The sequence below is a fragment of the Pan troglodytes genome, chromosome 10 (genome assembly GCF_028858775.2).
Source record: "Pan troglodytes isolate AG18354 chromosome 10, NHGRI_mPanTro3-v2.0_pri, whole genome shotgun sequence".
Classification (NCBI taxonomy): domain Eukaryota; kingdom Metazoa; phylum Chordata; class Mammalia; order Primates; family Hominidae; genus Pan; species Pan troglodytes.
The window spans coordinates 26,823,970-26,844,400 of NC_072408.2; the positions used below are offsets into that span (position 1 = coordinate 26,823,970).

Consider the following 20,431-nt stretch of genomic DNA (forward strand, 5'->3'; position numbering starts at 1 on the left):
TCGATTAGACCGTATGGTAGATAGAATTTAAAATTCTGTTTTTATCAGCTAATATTATAAGCATGTCTCACGTAATTTGGTATCTTTACACACATTTTAATAGATGCAAACATTTTAACAATTGCTCTAAAGGCTTATTAACTTTGTTTTTCAAATGCCTTTTTTTGGATTTTCTACAGTTATATTGCCCCCAACTATAGATTTTACTTTTTAATAACTTCATGTTCTCAAGAATTGTCAGTGGTTCGGTGTAGTTGAATCAAGGCTTCACAGGGTGGCAGTCAGAGATGACACAGGGGAGATAAAGTGGATCTTGATCACGAAGTCCCCTGAATGTTATGCTAATATTTTTGGGCTTTATTCTGTAGAAATGAAGAGATGTGAACAATGAAATTAAATTCTTACTTACTGCATACACAAAATCAATTCCATATGGATTATGAATTAAATGTGAAAGGCAAAAATGTAATGCAATTAGAAGAAAAGAGGACTATCTTTATGACCTAAGCATATGGAATAATTTATAAAACAAACATAAAAGACATAATCCATAGATTTTCGCTAACAAATATTTATTGAATGCCTACTAAGCCAGACACTATTCTATGTACTTGTGATATTTCAGGGGACTGAACAGAAAAGACAAAAATCCCTCCCCTCATGTAATTTTATATTCTTAGACTTTATAAAAAATAAGCACAATATATCATAAATTATATAGTATATAAGAAGAAGATGAAGCCAGATGTGGTGGCTCACACCTGTAACCCCAGTACTTTGGCAGCCTGGGGTGGGCCGATCACTGGAGCTCAGGAGTTTAAGACCAGCCTGGGCAACATGGCAAAACCCTGTCTCTACGAAAAATACACAAATTAGCCGGGCGTAGTGGCATGTGCCTGTAATCCTAGCTACTTGGGAGGCTGAGATGGGAGGATGGCTTGAGCCTGAAAGGTCAAGGCTGCAGTGAGCCATGATCACACACACCACTGCTCTCCCACCTGGGTGACAGAGCAAGACCCTGTCTCAATCAATCAATCAATTAAAATAAGAAGGTGGAAAGTATTGTCTTGTCCTGGATATCTCTCCAAAACTCAGTCCTGGTTGTCTTCATTTTTTCTATCAGTTTCCTCCCTCTGGTGCTCTGACTCCCGTTCCCTGGATGTAAATACTCTCTGTATGTTGATGGTTTCCACATTTGGTTTCTGGCCCAGAACTTCAGGTTTATATATCCAACTGCCTACATGACAGCTTCACATGGATGTACTATAAACATCTTAAACATACAATATTCAAAACTTCTGATTTCTCCCAGCAAACCTACCTCAACCAGTCTTGCTCTATTCAACTGATGCCAATTCCATCCTACCAGTTACTCATAATTTGGCTTCCTGTTGCAACCTGACTCCATCTCATACAATTTTCCTCGTTATGTTCCAGCTTCACTGGGCTGCTTTTTGTACTTCTTAACTCTTAGACAGACTCCCACTGAACAGCCTTGGCACTGGTTGTTCCCTCTGCTTGGAATATTCATCCCCCAGATATCCATATGGTGAACTCCCTCACTGTTTTCAAATATTTGCTTAAATGCAATTTTCTCAATGAAGTCCACTCTTACTATACAGTGGAACTTCACAGCCATTGATCATTATTGCCTAGGTATTTTATTTTATTATTATTATTTTTTTAAAAGATGGGTTTTTGCCATGTTGTCCAGGCTGGCCTCAAACGCCTGGCTCAAGTGATTCTCTTGCCTCAGCCTCCCAAAGTGCTGGGATTACTGGCATGAGCCACAGCACCCGGCCTGGTGATTTTTTTTCCCTTTGTTTTAGAGCAGGAGTGGAAGTTTATTAAAAAGCTTTAGAACAGTAAGGAAAGGAAAGAAAAGAAGGAAAGTACACTTGGAAGAGAGCCAAGTGGGTGACTTTAGAAACCAAGTGTACGGCGTGACCTTTTGACTTGGGGTTTTATACACAGGCATACTTCCGGGATCTTGCGTTCCTTCTCTCCACTCCTGAGATCTTACTGGGAAGCTGCTGATCAGTTTCAGGTGTTTCCTATCTACATGTATTAGTAGACTGACTTTCTCTGGCACTGGCTGTGGCCAATTATTACTTTAGAGAGACAGTTAACAACTGCCTGACCATCACCTGATGGTCACCCAACACTCGTGGTGTGCGCGTGCGTGCGTGTGTGCGCGCGTGCGTGCCCTCTCCTGCCCTGCTCATACCTGACTAGCTACCCACTGCACCATTTCCACCCTCAAGATTCCAAGACCCCAAATCTTTGGGGGAAAATGCGCAAAGGTCAGTCTTCTATAACTGCTTTCTGTTGACAGAGGGGCGGTGGTGGTGGTTCTGTGGCTCTTGTCCTCTTGCTAGCTGTCCGGGCACGGTTGGTTCTGTGAGTTGGTGAAAGCAGTATTCAGCCAGGTTCAAGGGAGACAGGGGCAGAATTTCGCCTCTGTCATGTCCCACTGATAGGCAGTCTAGAGGCCCCCTGTAGACAGGTGACTCTTGAACATTGAGAGGACGGTATTCCTCACTGAGGACCATCTGGAGCTTGATGGGCACAACTTTGAGGTGAAAAGACATTACTTTCTGCTTAAAGAGGAACCTCAGATCTTCCAGGGCCTCGCAAGTATGTTCAGGAGCTGAGGGCGTCACTTCCAGCTCTGGTGTTTTGGACCCGTTCCACAGCTTACTCAGGTGTGAAGTATCCAGCTGGCAATCTCTGGTACTTTAATGACGTCGAGTCATTGTACTAAATATTTTACCTGTGGAAGGTATCCAAGTCACAGGGTGGCAAATCCGTCTGCAGTAACCTCAATTCTTGCCTCCTCAGAAGAAAGAATTTAACTGAGGGTCATAGGCAGAAAAAGAGACAGAGGCAAGTTTCAGAGCAGGAGTGGAAGTTCATTAAAAAGCTTTAGAACAGTAAGAAAAGGAGGAAAAGGAAAGGAAGAAAAGGAAACTTGGCAGAGGGCCAAGCAGGTGCCTTGAGAAACCAAGTGTGCCCCTGGTGATATTTTAATTCTATAAATTCTTTCTTGCTTATTGACTAGAATATTTTTATAAAAATTAATGGCCCGTCATCAATTACTTGATTATCCTGAGGTATAATTTTTACAGCAAAGGTGGGATGAATACTTGATTCTTTTATGAGAAAGACTGTTAACTATTGATTGAATATTTTTCATGATTATAAGATCATTCAGCTTTTCTTTCAACTCCCTTCAAAGTTATATTCTAATTTGTGATACATTTTATTTTGCTTTTAATTTTAACTCCATAATCTAGTTACTATAATAATTTTACTAATTATATTTTATATTATTAAAATAGTTTTAATGTTACTCCCTCCTTTAATTGGTGGTATTTCTCTTATAATCAGTAAATGGCTGGTTTTGCCTTTTAACAGAATAATCAATTCTATTTATCTTTATTGTAATTACTGATATATTTGTATTCATTTCTATCATCTAATTTTGGGGTTTTAATTTAGCCTGCTTTATTTCTTTTTTTTCTTCACTATTCTTGCCTACTTTTGGATTAAGCTCTTTTTCTTTATTCTTATTTCCCCTTCTACTAATAAAGATATTATATATATTCTTGTACTCTTTTTGTAGTTACCCTTCTGCTGAACATTACAAAGACACAGAATGCTTAAATTGTGATCAACCTGCTTACAAATGAGTCTAGCATTTGTAAGTATTTCACTCCTTAAGAACTAAGATTTTAATATTAGTTTTCTTAAGTAGTAAAATATTAATATTTGAATCCCTAAATTAGATATTATTGCTATTGATTTATACATGCTTTTTCAGATTCATCTCATGTTTACCATTTTCTTTGATTGCTAGCATATTTTGCATCTCAGACCTCCGTTAAATGCTATTTTCCTTTTTCATGAAGTTCACCTTTTAGACATTCCTCTAGTGATATCTGTTGATAATAAATCTTTTGAGTTTCTGTTCTTTTGTAAATGCCCTTATTTCAACTTAATTTTGGAAAGATAGTGTTAATGGAAAATATAGTTTTACCTGAAAGTTGCTCTCTTGGCATTTTGAAGATATTTCACTATTCTTTTAGCTTCTGTTGTTGCTCTTGAGAGATTAGTCCTCAGTATGTTTTCCTATCGTAGGTAATATGATTTTTTTTTTCCCTCTCCGGTGGCCTGTAAAATTTTCATTGTCTCGGGGTTTTACAAATTCCCAATATGTGTTGAAGTGTGAATTTCTTCCTCTATTTATCTTCTTTGGATTTGTTGTCTCTCAATTCTGAGGATTTATAATTTCCTTACTTAAAAAAATTCTGGGAAATCATTAGCTTTTACATTATTTAAATATTGTTTTTCCCTTTCTAATCTCTCTTGAAATTGTAATTATTAGATTCTTTGATTTTTCATCTTATGGTTTCTCTGTGATGTCTCTGTACATTTTCTTACTCTATTTTCTCTCTATTCTTCCTGTTTCTTAATCATCTTTTCTTTTTCATATTTTCCATCTGAGAAATTTCTAAGTAATTTCTTCAAAAATATTTCCCAGCTCTCTAATTCTCCCTTCAGATTTGTTTATTCATCTGTTTAACCTGACATTAATTTTCTGTTTAACCTGACATTAATTTTCTGTTTAACCTGACATTAAATTTCTAATTTCAATTGTATTTTAATTTTTAGAAGTTCGATTTGGTTCTGTCTTCAAGTCTGCATGATCAATTTTGATAGGCTCTTTTGCCTTCATTTACACATTCATATAATTTTTTTAATTATGTATTTTTCTGTATCTGGTTATTCAAAAATATGTAATTGCTGCATGTATGATCCTATATCTTCTTGATTCTGCTGATTCTGAGTCATGATTGCTTGTTTCTCCATTGTGTTATTTATCGTTGAGCTCCTAACCTTGAAATTTTATTTTTGGAAATTATTTGATAGGTGAGTTTAAATGTGTTTCTCCAGAGATAATATGTGTTTGCTTTTGCCAGGTGCCCGGGGGCACTACTGATCTAGGACTATTTTAAACTTACTTTCAGTTTGGAATTTTTCCAATGGTAGAGGCAATAGAAATTCTATTCTTGGTCCCATGCAAGGGAAGGCCTGTAATTATAAGATCTTAGGTGAGGATTTTTATCCCTCTTCTCCCAGAGTCAAGGCTGTGGCAGTAAACTTATTGTATCTTCCTATAAGGCTTTGCCCCTAATTCACTCACTTATGCCTTTAGGCAGGATTATATGATCTGATTCTCCACTTTGCAAAAAAAAAAAAAAGAAAAAAAAATTCAGGCTTTGTCCTTTTCCCCTTGTGTGTAAGTTCCATTAAAAGCCAATTTCCAGGCAACCAGGGATCAATCCAGCTGGATTCCTAATTGCATTTTTTTGAATTTCGAATTTCCACTTTCAAATTTTAGTTTCTTAGAATCTATTTTTGTTCTGCCAGCTTACTCATATGTTATAAAAGTTGTTTTTGCTGAAACCATAAAGATTCTAGAAGATAACATCAGAAAAAACCTTTTAGACATTGGCTTAGGCAAAGACTTCATAACCAATAGGCCAAAAGCAAATGCAACAAAAACAAAGATAAATAGATGGGATTTAGTTAAAGTAAAATCTTCTGCACAGCAAAAGAAACAATCAGCAGAGTTAACAGACAACCCACAGAGTGGGATAAAATCTTCACAATCTCTACATCCAACAAAGGACTAATATTCATAATCTACAAAAAACTCAAATCAGCAAGAAAAAAAACAATCCCATCAAAAAGTGGGCTAAGGACATGAATAGATAATTCTCAAAGGATGATATACAAATGGTCAGCGAGCATATGGAAAAATGCTCAACATCACTAATGATCAACGAAATGCAAATCAAAACCACAATACGATGCCACCTCACTCCTGCACGAATGGCCGTAATCAAAAAATCAAAAAATATTAGCTGTTGGCATGGATGTGGTCAAAAGGGAACACTTTTACACTACTGGTGGGAATGTAAACTAGTACAACCACTGTGGAAAACAGTATGGAGATTCCTTAAAGAACTAAAAGTAGAACTACCATTTGATCCAGCAGTCCCACTACTAGGTATCTACCCAGAGGAAAATAAGTCATTAGATGAAAAAGATACTTGCACACGCATGTTTATAGCAGCACAATTTGTGATTGCAAAAATATGGAACCAGCCCAAATGCCTATCAATCAACGAATAAAGAAAATTTGTAGGAATGTATAGGAACACTACTCAACCATAAAAAGGAATGAAACAATGGCATTCACAACAACCTGGATGGAATTGGAGACTCTTATTGTGAGTGAAGTAACTTAGGAATGGAAAACCAAACATTGTATTTTCTAACTCATAGGTGGGAGCTAAGCTATGAGGATGCAAAGGCAGAAGAATGATACATTGGACTTTGAGGACTTGGGGGAAAGAGTTAGGGGTGGCGAGGGATAAAAGACTACACATTGGGTATAGTGTACACAGCTCAGGTGATGGGTGAACCAAAATCTCCCAAATCACCACTAAAGAAATTATTCACATAATCAAATACCACCTGTTCCCCAAAAACCTATCAAAATAAAAAAAATTAAAAAAATTCATGCTTCAAATTTTTAAAAAAGTTGTTTTTGCATTTTATCTAGATAAAACTGGTATGGAAGAAATAAAACATCTAAATAGATGAGAAACCATGGAAGAAATGTAATATTTTAAAGAACTATCTTAAAAATGAATTCTAGTTTCAGAAGATTTTGAGCAAGTTCTCGAAAATTGTTATGAAACAGATACTCTTCATGTTCTACAAAATTTTCCAGAGCATAGGAAAATAATAAACCCAGTGAAGATGTTCCAATAAAATTTATGTGTCCATTTCATTTATGCATATTGACTTTGAAATCTTGAACAAAATTATATCAAGCAATGTGCTAAAAAATAAATACAACATCAGGCTGGGTGTAGTAGCATACCTATAGTCCCAACTACTCAGGAGGCTGAGGTGAGAGGATTGCTTGAGCCCAGGAATTTGAATCCAGGGATTTGAAGCCTGATCAACATAGTGACAGCCCATCTATTAAAACAAAACAAAACAAAACAAATGACATCTTTAAACAGTATTTATTTCAGGAACATAATCAGGGAATCTGACATTATAGTAAAATGTGTTAATAAAATCTATATTATTATCTCAATAATTCCAGAAAAGGTATTGAGAATATTCAGCACACATTTAGCATAATTGTTTAGTTCCCGGGAATAGAAACATTCACAGCATAATTAAATGTATTTATTTTGAAATCAATAATTAATGTATTACTTTATGGTAAGATGTGGTTTAGAGCTAAAGAGAAAATGTCAAATTGGTGATTTCCTTTAAGAATCATAATTTTTGTAGCTCAAAATTGGAAAAAATGGAATCACTAAATGAGAGGAAGGTTATAGTTGGAAGAGAAAGCGCTGGAGAACAGAACTTTGGGAGTGCCTGCAATGGGTAGGTAGAAACTGAGAAAATGTGATGAAAGAGCTTGTGGTGAAAGAGAACCTGGGCAGTATAGCTTCTTGGAAAATGTAGTGAGGAAAGTGTTTTAAGAGTAAGACAAGGCCAAATGATGTAATACCATAGAGCAGTTGAGAAAGAAAACGACGAAGGAAAAGCCATTGAAGCTGGTTATTAGGAAGTTACTGGTGACTTTTCAGAGAGGTGTCTTAATAGAGAGCTCTGGATAGAATACAGATTGTAGTTTATTGAGATATAGCCTGAAAATGAAATAGAAATAGAAATGAAAATGAAATAGTCATTATAGACTTCTCCACCTTGTTTAGTGGTAAAGAATAGGAGAGCAACAGATGCATGTTAAAGACAAAAATAGACCTCAAGGTTTTGTTTTTGTTTTTGTTTTTGAAATAGGCAATGGTATTTATAGACTAAAAGGAAAGAAACTTTTTTATGGAGAGATTAAAGATTTTGATGAAATAATGTCTTAGATATTTTTAAAGTAAAAGGAAGGAAACTTTCAGATGGAGAGATTAAAGACTTTGATAAAATATTGTTTTGGAGAAGTCAGGAAACCATAGGGTAAAGTACTAAGTAGTATGAATTAATCTTAATGGAAAGAGACACTTTATTTTCTAAGAAAGGAAGAAAGGAGAAAAGTATGTGTGAGCATACAAAGAAGTTTAGGAGTGGGAGGAGGAAGGTTAAGGGAAATAATGTTTAGCCTTGATTTCTATGAAGTAAGGTCATTTATTGAGACTAAAGATAGCATGAGTAGGCTGTTAGAGACTTAAAAAATGTAGGAAACATTCTCTAATTTTCTTTGGGAGTGTCTGATGATAAGTTAAACAGGGATGATTAAAACACAACTTAGCAGAATTAAGTGATGAGCTGAAATGCAGTGTCATCTGCAATTTGTTTCTATTATGGTATAATTATATATATTTTAGGCCAGGTCTCCCAGACAGCAAAACTCTGAGATAGAAATTTGTAAGCAGGAAGTTGACTGGAGAGTACTCTCAGGATTAACACCTGCGGTGGAAGAGAAGGAAGAAGGATTGTGCAAAAAAGAGTGATTAGGTTGTGATGCATTCTCAACACAGGCCAATGGTCGGGGTGGGTGTCTTGCAGGTATCTTGTGTTGAGGTGAGTGGGCCAGGCTGTTATAAAGCCATGTTGATCTATCATTGATGCAGGCAGCCCTTAGTAAGGAAGCGTGACTTGGGCAAGGAGCTTCTTCTTAGCTGAGGGCTGCTAGCTGGCAACACTTCTGCATCGGGGAAAATAAATCTCAGCATTGGAGGGACTGGGTTCCACATCACAGCATCCACTTTGGACCACTCCTTCTGCCACTCAAAGCTAGTTTTTGTTTTTTGTTTTTTTTTTTTTCATATGACTTCTGGGGGCAGGTCCTCTATGACTGTGCTGGGCTCCTTTCCATGGGAGAAGCTTACAAGAGGAAAGTTAGTGGGATGAACTGCTGTCTCTTTCACTGGGCTGGGTTTGAGTGGCAATTGATTTTAATCAACTCCTTTCTCTGTTATCCATGATAGGTTTCCCTTGTTCTCAGCTTGCATCTCTTTTGGTTTTGGTGGCTTATCTTTTATGGTACTTATGTCCTCATCTCTGAGATATCTGAGCTCCCAGTTACCATGCCCCTTTCAGGCAATAGCTACTGGACTCATCAATTTACCTTCAAATCTGGATAAAGCACACATTCAGAGATGCCCAGATGGATTAGCTGGATGCCGAATATTATATTCCTTCCTGCCTTTTTCTGATAATCAGAGTCAATTATTCTTGATAGGATGATGATTGTTCTTCTTGCATACTGCTTCCTTGGCACAAGGGTCTCGGCTGGGTGCAGTGGCACACGCCTGTAATCCCAGCACTTTGGAAGGCCAAGGCGGGTGGATCACCTGAGGTCACAAGTTCTAGACCAGCCTGGCCAACATGGTGAAACCCCATCTCTACTGAAAAATACAAAAATTAGCCAGGCGTGGTGGCAGACGCCTGTAATCCCAGCTGCTCAGGAGGCTGCGGCAGGAGAACCGCTTGAACCCGGGAGAAGGAGGTTGCAGTGAGCTGAGATAGTGCCATTGCACTCCAGCCTGGGTGACGGAGCAAAACTCCATCTCAAAAAAAAAAAAAAATTATTGGGTCTCCTTTGGGATCCAGAAACCTCTAAACCTACAGAAACCAGAGTTGCAAGGATGGGAAGTGCAAGTTCCACAGATGGGGCACTGGGATTAGGATTAAAGGTAAGTGGAGCAACTCCTACTTCAACCCCTTGGTTCCCAGATCACTGAGTTCCTCCTTTAGGAGACAGAGTACCATATAGGGGTCACTGATTTGGAGTATACATGGTGTCCTCACAGATGGTGCCCTATCCTTGCAAGGTATTGTCTCTGAACCGGAAGTTCAGCTGTGATGTTAACAGCCTCTTGGTTGCTCTGTTAGGCCAATAGCTTCTGGATGGTATGGTTGGTAGTAGTATGGGGGATTCCACTGCCACACTTTTGCTATGAAGTGGGTCTCTGAGTCTACTGTGAGTTATGTGTTGGTAGATCATATACACTGAAAACCCTCATACGATAGTACTAGCTCTTGCCCTGTAGGCATAGAAGTCAAACTCATACTCATATTATGTGGCTATTGTAGTCAAGATTAATCAATCACTGTCCCCTTCAAAGTGGAAAGGGTTCATTGTTTCTATTTGCTGTCAAATGTCTAGTTAGTTTCTTTGAGAAATGGAGTTTAGTATTGGTGGAGGGTTGCACATTCTGCAGTGGCAGAACGTAAGTTACCCTTGGTGAGTGGGAGGCATCCTGTTGGGGCCTTCATAGTCTCCTTCTACTATTGCTACTACATTTATACACCCATAATTCAATACTGGGCTGACCAGTGACAGACTCTGGCTGATACCAGCTGGTTGACCGATTCTGTTTGGTTGTTGAATTGTCTTTCCTGTGTTGAATGCTCTTTGGAGGGCATTAATAATGCAAATATATTTACACTTCATGCCCATTCCTCTAAGTATATCCACATACCTTTTCCTCTGAAGGTTCTCTGATCCTTCCAATTTTTTGCAATCAGCTGTTTACCAACTGACCAAGCCATATGCTGCTGCCCACTTCTCTTTTCCACACAACATATATGACAAGGCACACTGACTGCAGCTTTGTCCATTAGTAGGATTTCCTTTCCCTGGTGTCTTTTTAAGATCACCCTGTTATGCAGCTGCAGTCTATTTTTTACTGTCTGTCACAGAGTGAGCTGGCTATCTGTGAACCAAGCTCAAGTTTGATTCCTTCATTAATCGTCATCCACTGGGTAAACCGAAACTCCAGTAAACAGTAGCAGATGATAAGGAGCATCTGGGGCACAAGTAATATTCCACCGACCCTGCTTTCTCCCAATCCTGGATGGACCATTTCCATCTAACTCTGGGACAAGGTGGCAAATGTATACTGTTATCCATTCTAAGTGAAGTAAAAGGTCTGATTCTCCTTTCAGATAAGGATGGAAAAGAATAAGTTCATCACATCAAAGGCAGATATCACATCTGATATAGCATCTTCAAAGACAGCCTTCAGGACCTCTCTAGGATTTGTACAAATTACACTGGTAAATTAAATGAAGCCATATGGTGGGGAGTATTACCCCTGCAGGTCTTTAAAAATGCAGTAATCTCTGTCATTCTCTTAGGGATGTGATACTATTTTAATTGACTATCTTGGTCAGGGGTCGGGCGAGGCAGTTTCAGAGACTTTCACTTGACCTTCACTGTCACTTGGCCTTCCTTTTCACTACGATAGTGCTTGCTCCATAGGCTGAGGAACAAACATTGGGATTCTGCAAACTACCAACTATATTTTAATATATTTAAGGACCAGGGAAATGACCGTTGTGCAGGTCCATTAACCCAGTGGACCCTTATGAACTGGAATGGGCCAACACTGTATTTATTACCTGGCCTCAGATACCATCCTCTAACAGGGATCAATTAAAATGTTGTGATGCCCTGGGTACAGATGTTATCTCAGACTCTATCCTACAGCCCTCAAAATGTTTCACTGTTTCCTTTTCCTCAACATATGATTGCCCAGATAAATGGTGGAAGCTCCTTTGCAGAAGGGCTAGGAGAATTGTTGCCATTTACAATTGTCATGTTGCAGGTTCCTTCCTCTTGGAGACCCAGCCTCTACTTCAGTGAATGGGTTTTGAGTCTGAAAACAGGACAAGGGATTGTGCCTTTTTATTCAGTTGGCTGCCCTCAGTGTCCTGATCCTTCATCTTATTGGTTTATATTTTTGGATTGTACAGATTGAACAATGTTCTTTTTGGCACCTTATCTACTTTGCTCCAAGGGATGCATGTTTTATGAATGAATCACCTCCATAACTCTGTGTCCACCTAGCTTGTCACTAATTATTATAATTACCTAATTCACCTCTGGTGAATAAGCAGTGCCACCTGGCCTTTATTATTTTGAGATTATATCATTCCCGTTACTAGCAATGAGCCCAGTTTTGTAACTTCTTCCTGTATCATCAGTCATGGCCTATGGATAAGTGCCACCACTGTGCTTCTCAGTGACACTGGTGCCCCTCTTACCAGTACATATTTTATTTCTTTGGTAAATGGAGTAATGTTTGGGTCTTTCCACAGACAATAGTTACTTGGTGGGTTTTCTGACTTTATCTCCTCTTGCATCCTCACTTCTCAGAGCCACATGCCCCTTCTGCTGTCTGACATGGGAGTTCTGACAAATCTACTTTACTAAGTGTGGGTCATCACTTTCTATAAACTTCTGAGAGCTATACTTGCAGCATATTAATACCATGTCCAAGGGCACTGCCAGAATATTAACTTCTGTATCCTAAACAAAGCATACCAATATTGATGATCTTTTCCATATGTTCTGGCCCCACCCCCATTGATTTTGTATTTATTCTCATTGCTACTGACAATACATGTAGGCTAGGTTCCACAGTTCCTTCGGGATATAGTCTCTTTTCTCCTTTAGCAAGTCTGGCTTTTCCCTGGATGAGAAATGTTGTGACTTAATCCTAGTTATTGACTTTATAGCCGGGGAAAGTGGAGAGATATCTTGGAGTAGGGGCATGTATTTTCTTGCATAAGGGAGGCCTCCACATTGTCTTTGAGCAAGGCGGAAGTATTTGTCCTTGAAAGAGAAGAGTGCATGCCTCTCCAGTCTTGGAAACTCAGAGGAATCTGGAGATTTCAGATTTGTAATACATCAACCTTGATGACTCCAATTCTATATCTTAGATGCTCATTTTTTTTTGCCATTCATGGTCTTGACGTTGACATAGCAGATTTACCTAGGTTGAGAATTTAACTTTCTTTGGAATTTTGCTAAGTACTGGGCCTGTTTCTTAGCTTTCTCTGCCGTCCAGTTTCAGGAGATAAAATTCTCTTTAGTAAAGGAACCAAGATGGCTGACTAGACACAGCCAGGAAGAAGCTCTCCCATTAAGTGACTGGGACATCTCAGGAAGACTGGCACACTCCGAGCAGGTCCTCAGAGGGAAGGCATTGAGAAGAGTTGGAGGGAGGATGCAGATGCTGGGCTGAAGGAGGAGGAGCTGGGAATCCTGCACAAGGCTACTGAGCACTGGGACTTGTTCCTGACCCCCAGCAACTCCTGGGGAAGGAATGAGTTGAACAGGCGAGGAGCAACCCACTCTTGCCATGGACCTCCAGAATCCTGGCAGCAGGAGATCCCATGACTCCTGTGGACACTTGAGCTGGCAGAGAGAGCTGCTTAGAGAGGTGGTAGGGGCAGGACTCTAGCCAGTAAGAAGCCCAGACAGTTGCCACTCATAGGGCAAAGTGGGAATATCTGCAATAGAGTGAGGCCAGGGATGCCCATCATCCAAGGCTCACCATGCTCCTCTAGGACACTTTAGCCTAGGATGACTGTCAGACCTGGACAGAGTAGGGTAGACTGGCTCATGAGATGGGGCCAGTCCAATCTGAGCACCTCACTGTCTGCTGACCTCTCCTGGGGCCCCAACCTGGCCATGCCCGCTTGCAGCGTGGCCTCAGATGCCCAGCGGGGTGCTTCTTGGGGACTCTTCTCATAGCTCCTTTGCCAGCAGACCTTGCCTGACCATTAGAGAGCTCCAGCATAGTGACACCTGCCGACATGCACCAGCCCACCCGCACCCTCCCCCAACTGCAGCTTCCCCTTGCTGCTTTGCCAACATGCGATTGCCCATGGTTACCACTTGCTGCTTTGCTGGTGCATGGGCAGGCCTTGCCTCTCCTCCCTGGCTGGTGTATGTGCACACCCCATCACATCACTGCTGCTGGTGGTGGTACATCACACCAGCCACCCTACCCACTGATGTGCAGGCACCTGGTTATGCTGCTACCACAAGCACAAATGTGTGCACTGATGCTGGCAACCCTGCACCCCCTCGCACCACCACTGCCACTGGTGCAAATGTGTACATGGATGTCAGCAGCTCTGCCCCCACCAGCACCCTGCCCCTGCTACAACTGTTGATGGTGCATGGGTGAATGTAAATGCTGGGAACCCCATTAGAATGCTGCTCCCACCACATGCTATTGCTGCCAGCATGAATGCACATAGGCATGCCACAGCCCCACTCCTGCTGGTACCCTTCCCCAGCCAATGTGGATGCACCCCACTGCACTGCTGTGGTTGGTAGCCGGTACAAGTGAGCACAGATCCTGCTGTCACCACCCTGATGAAGCGCTTTAGCCAGCACCCTTCATTGGAGTGTTGTGGCCAGGGGACCATGAACACTTCATCCCCTGCCCCCTGGTGCAGCAGTTTCCTAAACTTGGGGGGCCAGAGAACAAAGCTGGGGGCCTGGTGTCACCCTCCCAGGGATAGAGCACACAGCCCAGGAATGGTGAGCTGAGCCTTAGGCCTCCTAAAATCTTCCAGAAAAGAAGGCACCCTAATGAACCCATCTTATACCACAAACAAATAGCCAAGGATATAAAATAAGATAAAAGCAAAAAATCCCACCCAAAGGGCAATAACTTCAACTATTGAAGGAACACCAGCCCACAAATATGAGAAAGAACCAGTTCAAGAACTCTGGCAACTCAGAAAGCCAGAGTGTCTTCTTACCTTCAAACAACCACACTAGCTCCTCATCAATTGTTCTTAACCAGGCTGAAATGACTGAAATGACAGAAATTGAATTCAGAATATGGAAAAGATAAAAGATCATTGAGCTTCAGAAGAAAGTTGAAAACCAATCCAAGGAATCTAAGAAATACAACAAAATGATACAGAAGATGAAGGATGAAATGGTCATTTTAAGAAAGAACCAAACTGATCTGATAAAGCTGATAAACTCACTTCAAGAATTTCATAATACAATTGCAAGTATTAAAAGCAGAATCTACTGAGGAAAGAATCTCAACTTGAAAACTACTTCTCTGAAATAACTCAAAGATAAAAAAGCAAAAAGAAGAATAAGCAAAACTTCAGAGAAATATGGGATTATGTAAAGAGATCAAATCAACGACTCCTTAGTGTCCCTGAAAGACAGGAAGAGAGAGAAATTAACTTGGAAAATATATTTGATGATATTTTCTCTGAAAATTTCCCCAATCTTGCTAGAGAGACCAACATTTAAATTCATGAAATGCAGAGAACCCCGGCATCATACTATACAAGGTGATCATCCCCAAGACACATAATCATCAGATTCTCTAAGGTCTAAATGAAAGAAAAAAAAAATGTTACAGGCAGCTAGAGAAAAGCAGCAGGTCACCTACAAAGGGAAACCCATCAGGCTAACAGTGAACTTTTCAGCAGAAACCCTACAAGCCAGAAGAGATTGGTGGCCTATATTTGGCATTCCTGAGAAATTCCAACCAAGAATTTCATATGCAGCAAACTAAGCTTCATAAGCAAAGGAGAAATAAGATTCTTTTCAGACAAGCAAATGCTAAGAAAATTTGTTGCCACCAGACCTGTTTTGCAAGAGGCCCTCAGGGCAGTACTAAATAACAAAAAGACCATTACTGGCCACCATGGAAACACACTTAAGAACATAGAACATAAACACTAAAATAAATTAATAAATAAAACCAAACAACAACAGCAACAAAAACACACAATCAAGTCTGTATTATAACCAGTTGACAACAAGATGACAGCATCAAATCTGTACGTATCAATATTAATCTTGAATGTAAATGGGCTAAATGCCCCAATTAAAAGACACGGAGAAGAAAGTTTGATAAGGAAGCAAGAACCAATTTTGTGTTGTTTTCAAGAGACTCGTCTAACATGCAATAACACCCAGAGCCTCAAAGTAAAGGAATGGAGAGTAATCTAAGCAAATAAAAAAACAGAAAAAAGCAGGGATTGCTATTCTAATTTCAGACACAACAGACATTTAAACAACAATCAAAAGAGACAAAAAAGGCATTACATAATGATAAAGGGTTCAGTTCAACAAGAAGACCTAACTATTCAAAATACACATGCACCAAACCATGAGCACCTAGATTAATAAAGCAAATCCTCAGAGACCTAGCTAAGCGTAAGAGACACAGATAACTACACAATAATAGCGGGAGAATTTAACACCCCACTGACAGTATTAGACAGATCACTGAGGCAGAAAACCAAGATATTTGTAAACTGAACTTGATGCTTGACCAAATGGACCTAATAGACATCTACAGAACTCTCCACCCAAAACAATGGAATGTACATTCTTCTCATCTATCTGTACATGGTACTTACTCTACAACTGACGACACAATCAGACATAAAATAAGCCTCAGCAAATAGAAATCATACCAACCACACTCTCAGACCACAGTGCAATGAAAATAAAAATTAATGCTAAGAAGATTGCTCAAAACCTTACAATTACATAGAAATTACACAACTTGTTCCTGAATAAGTTTTGGAAAAACAATGAAATTAAGGCAGAGATAAAGAAATTCTTTGAAAATAATGAGAGCAAGATACAACATATCAAAATTTATGGGACTCAGCTAAAGCACTGTTGAAAGTTTATAACACATAAACACTCCCATCAAAAAGTTAGAAAGATTTTATGTAAACAACCTAACATCACACCTAAAGGAATTAGAAAAACAAGAGCAAACCAACCCCAAAGCTAGCAGAAGACAGGAAATAACCAAAATCAGAATTGAACTGAAGGAAATAGAGACACGAAAACTCGAAAAAAAAAAAAGATTTTAGATTGCTAGCTAGACTAAAAAGAAAACGATCCCCCCCCCACCAAATGCAATCAGAAATGACAAAGGGGACATTACCGTTGACCCCACAAAAGTACAAAAACCCTCAGAGACTATTATGAACACCTCTATGCACACAAACTACAAAACCTCAAAGAAATGGATCAATTCTTGGAAAAGTACAATGTCCAATGATTGAAACAGGAAGAAACTGAATCTCTGAACAGATTAATACTTTTAATCAGTAATTAAAAGCCTACCATCCAGAAAAAGTCCAGGCCCAGGCATATTCACAGCTGAATTCTACCAGACATGTAAAGAAGAGCTGGTACCATTCCTACTGAAACTATTCTGAAAAATTGAGGAGGAGGGACTCATTCCTAACTCATTGTATGAAACCAGCATCATTCTGATACAAAAACCTGGCAGAGACACAACCAAAAAAACAAACAAACAAACAAACACACACACAAAAAAAAACTTCAGGCAAATATCCTTGATGAACATCAATGCAAAAGTTCTCAAGAAAAATACTAGCAAACTGAATCCAGAAGCATATAAAAAACCTTATCCAGGAAAATCAAGTAGGCTTTATCCCTGGGTTGCAAGGTTGGTTCAACATGTAAATCAATAAATGTCATTCATCACATAAACAGAACTAAAAATGAAAACAAATTATCATCTCAGTAGATGCAGAAAAGACTTGATAAAATTCAACACCTCTTCATGTTAAAAACTCTCAAACTAGGCATGGAAGGAGTATACCTCAAAATAAGAGCCATCCATCACAAACCCACAGCCAACATCATACTGAACAAACAAAAGCTGGAAACACTCTCCTTAATCAGAACAAGAAAAGGATGTCCACTCTCACCATGCTTATTCAACATAGTACTGGAAGTCCTAGTCAGAGCAATCAGGCCAGAGAAAGAAATAAAAGGCATCCAAATAGGAAGAGAAAAATCAAACTATCTTTGTTTACAGATGATCTGATTCTACACCTAGAAAACCCTATAGTCTCTGCCCAAAAGCCCCTTGATCTGTTAAACAACTTCAGTAAAGTTTCAGGATGCAAAATCAATGTACGAAAATCAGTAGCATTCCCATACACCAACCACATCCAAACTGAGAGCCAAATCAAGAATGCAACCCCATTCACAAAAGCCACAAAAAGAGTAAAATACCTAGGAATACAGCTAACCAGAGAATGAAAGATCTCTGCAATGATAGTTACAAAACACCGCTGAAAGAAATCAGATGACACAAATGGAAAAACATTCCAAGCTCATAGATAGGAAGAATCAATATTGTCAAAATAGCCACACTGCTCAAAGCAATCTAAAGATTCAGTGCTATTCCTATCAAACTACCAATGACATTCTTCACAGAATTAGAAAAAAACTATTTTAAAATTAATATGGAACCAAAAAAGAGCCTGAATAGCCAAAGCAATCCTAAGCAAAAAGAACAAAGCTGGAGACATCACACTACCCAACCTGAAATGATACTACAAGGCTGCAGTAACCAAAATAGCATGGTACTGGTATAAAAATAGACACACAGAACAATGGAATAGAATAGAAAGCCCAGAAATAGAGGTACACACCTTCAAACATCTGATCTTTGACAAAGTCTACAGAAACAAGCAATGGAGAAGGACTCTATATTCAATAAATGGTACTGGGGAAACTGGCTAGCCATATGCAGAAGATTGAACCTGGACTCCTTTCTTATATACCATATACAAAAATCAACTTGAGATTTGTTAAAGACTTAATGTAAAATCTAAAACTAAAAATCCTAGAAGAAAACCTAGGAAATACCATTCTGGACACAGACCCTGGCAAAGATTTCATGATGAAGAGATGAAGATGGTAAAAATAATTACAACAAAAACAAAAATTGACAAGTGGGACCTAACAAACCAAAGAACTTCTGCACGGCAAAACAAAAACAAACAAAACCTATCAACAGAATAAACAGACAACCTACAGAATGGGAGAAAATATTTGGAAACTACACATTCAACAAAGGTTAAAATCCAGAATCTATAAGAAACTTAAACAAATTTGCAAGCAAAAAACAACCCTGTTGAAAAGTAGACAAAGACATGAACAGACACTTTTCAAAAGAAGATGTACATGCGGTCAACAAGCATGTGAAAAAACCCTCAACATCACTAATCATTAGAAAAATGCAAATCAAAACCACAATGAGATACTGTTATATACCAGTGAGAATGGCTGTTATTAAAAAGTGAAAAAATAACAGATGCTGGTGAGGTTGTAGAGAAAAGGGAATGCTTATACACTGCTGGTGGGAAAGTAAATTATTAGTAGTTCACTTATTGTAGAAAGCAGTTAAGCCTTTCTCAAAGAGCTTAAAAGGGTATATACCCAGTAATGGGATATAGTACACAGGCATATATACATGTATGCACAATGGAATACTATACAGCCATAAAACAGAATGAGATCATGTCCTTTGTAGCAATATAGATGGATTTGGAGGCCATTATCCAAAGTGAACTAATGTGGGAACAGAAAAGGAAATACCACGTGTTCTCAAGTATAAGTGGGAGCTGGAGGCCATTATCGTAAGTGAACTCATGCAGTAACAGAAAACCAAATACTACATGTTCTCATTTATAAGTGGGAGCTAAATATTGAGTACACATGGACATAGAGATGGGAACAACAGACACCAGGGCCTACTTGAGGGTGAAAAATGGGAAGAAGGTGATGATAGAAAAAAAAAATTTACCTGTCAGGTACTGTGCTTATTACCTGGGTGATGAAATCTGTATACCAATTAATCTGTATACCAAACCTCCTTGACAGCCAATTTACCTATATAACAAACTTGCACATGTACCCATAAAGATTTTCTTTATGTGCTGCCAAGGAGACTCTGGCTTTCACACTTAGTTTATTTTTCCCACTAAACCACAAATTTGACAAAACTGAGGTATAATTCATATGTCACAAACCCACCCTTTATAGTATGCAATTCTGTGGTTTAGTATATTCACAAAGTTGTATAACCATCATGACTATTTCCAAAATATTTTCATTACCCCAGAAAGAAATCCTGAGCCCATTAGCAATCAGTAATTCTCTCCTCCTCCCAGTCTCTGGAAACCACTAATCTAGTTTTGTCTCTATGTGTTTGCCTATTCTAGACATTCCATATACATGTATTCATAAAATATGTGGTCTTTTATGTTTGGCTTCTTTCACTGAGGATAATGATTTCAAGCTTCATCCATGAACCATGTATTAGTGTGTCCAGAGTTGGTTCCTTCTGGTGGGTTCTTGGTCTTGCTGACTTCAAGAATGAAGCCGCAGACCTTTGTGGTGATTGTCACAGCTCTTAAAGGTGGCTCGAATCCAAAGAATGAGCAGCAGTAGGATTTATTGTGAAGAGCGAAAGAACAAAGCTTCCACAGTGTGGAAGGGGATCCAAGCAGGTTGCTGCTGCTGGCTGGGGTGGCCAGCTTTTATTCCTTTATTTGTCCCCACCCACGTCCTACTGATTGGTCCATTTTACAGAGTGCTGATTGGTCCATTTACAATCCTCTAGCTAGACGCAGAGCGCTGATTGGTGCGTTTTTACAGAGTGCTGATTGGTGCATTTACAATCCTTTAGCTAGACACAGAGTGCTGATTGGTGCATTTAAAATCCTCCAGCTAGACAGGAAAGTTCTCCAAGTCCCC

General features: G+C 39.1%; 1 long non-coding RNA gene across 2 annotated transcripts in view; it reads left to right on the forward strand.

The window, feature by feature from the left end:
• Nucleotides 1-2,172: 2,172 nt before the first annotated feature.
• LOC104001487 (uncharacterized) overlaps nt 2,173-20,431 on the forward strand; it is a 47,926-nt gene continuing 29,667 nt past the window's right edge. Inside the window, exons 1-2 of one of the 2 annotated variants that reach the window (XR_010147996.1) lie at nt 2,173-2,303; nt 3,626-3,703. This is a non-coding gene — a long non-coding RNA (uncharacterized LOC104001487). The remainder of the gene's footprint in view (nt 2,304-3,625; nt 3,704-20,431) is intronic. The other variant, XR_010147995.1, reaches the window with a different exon arrangement.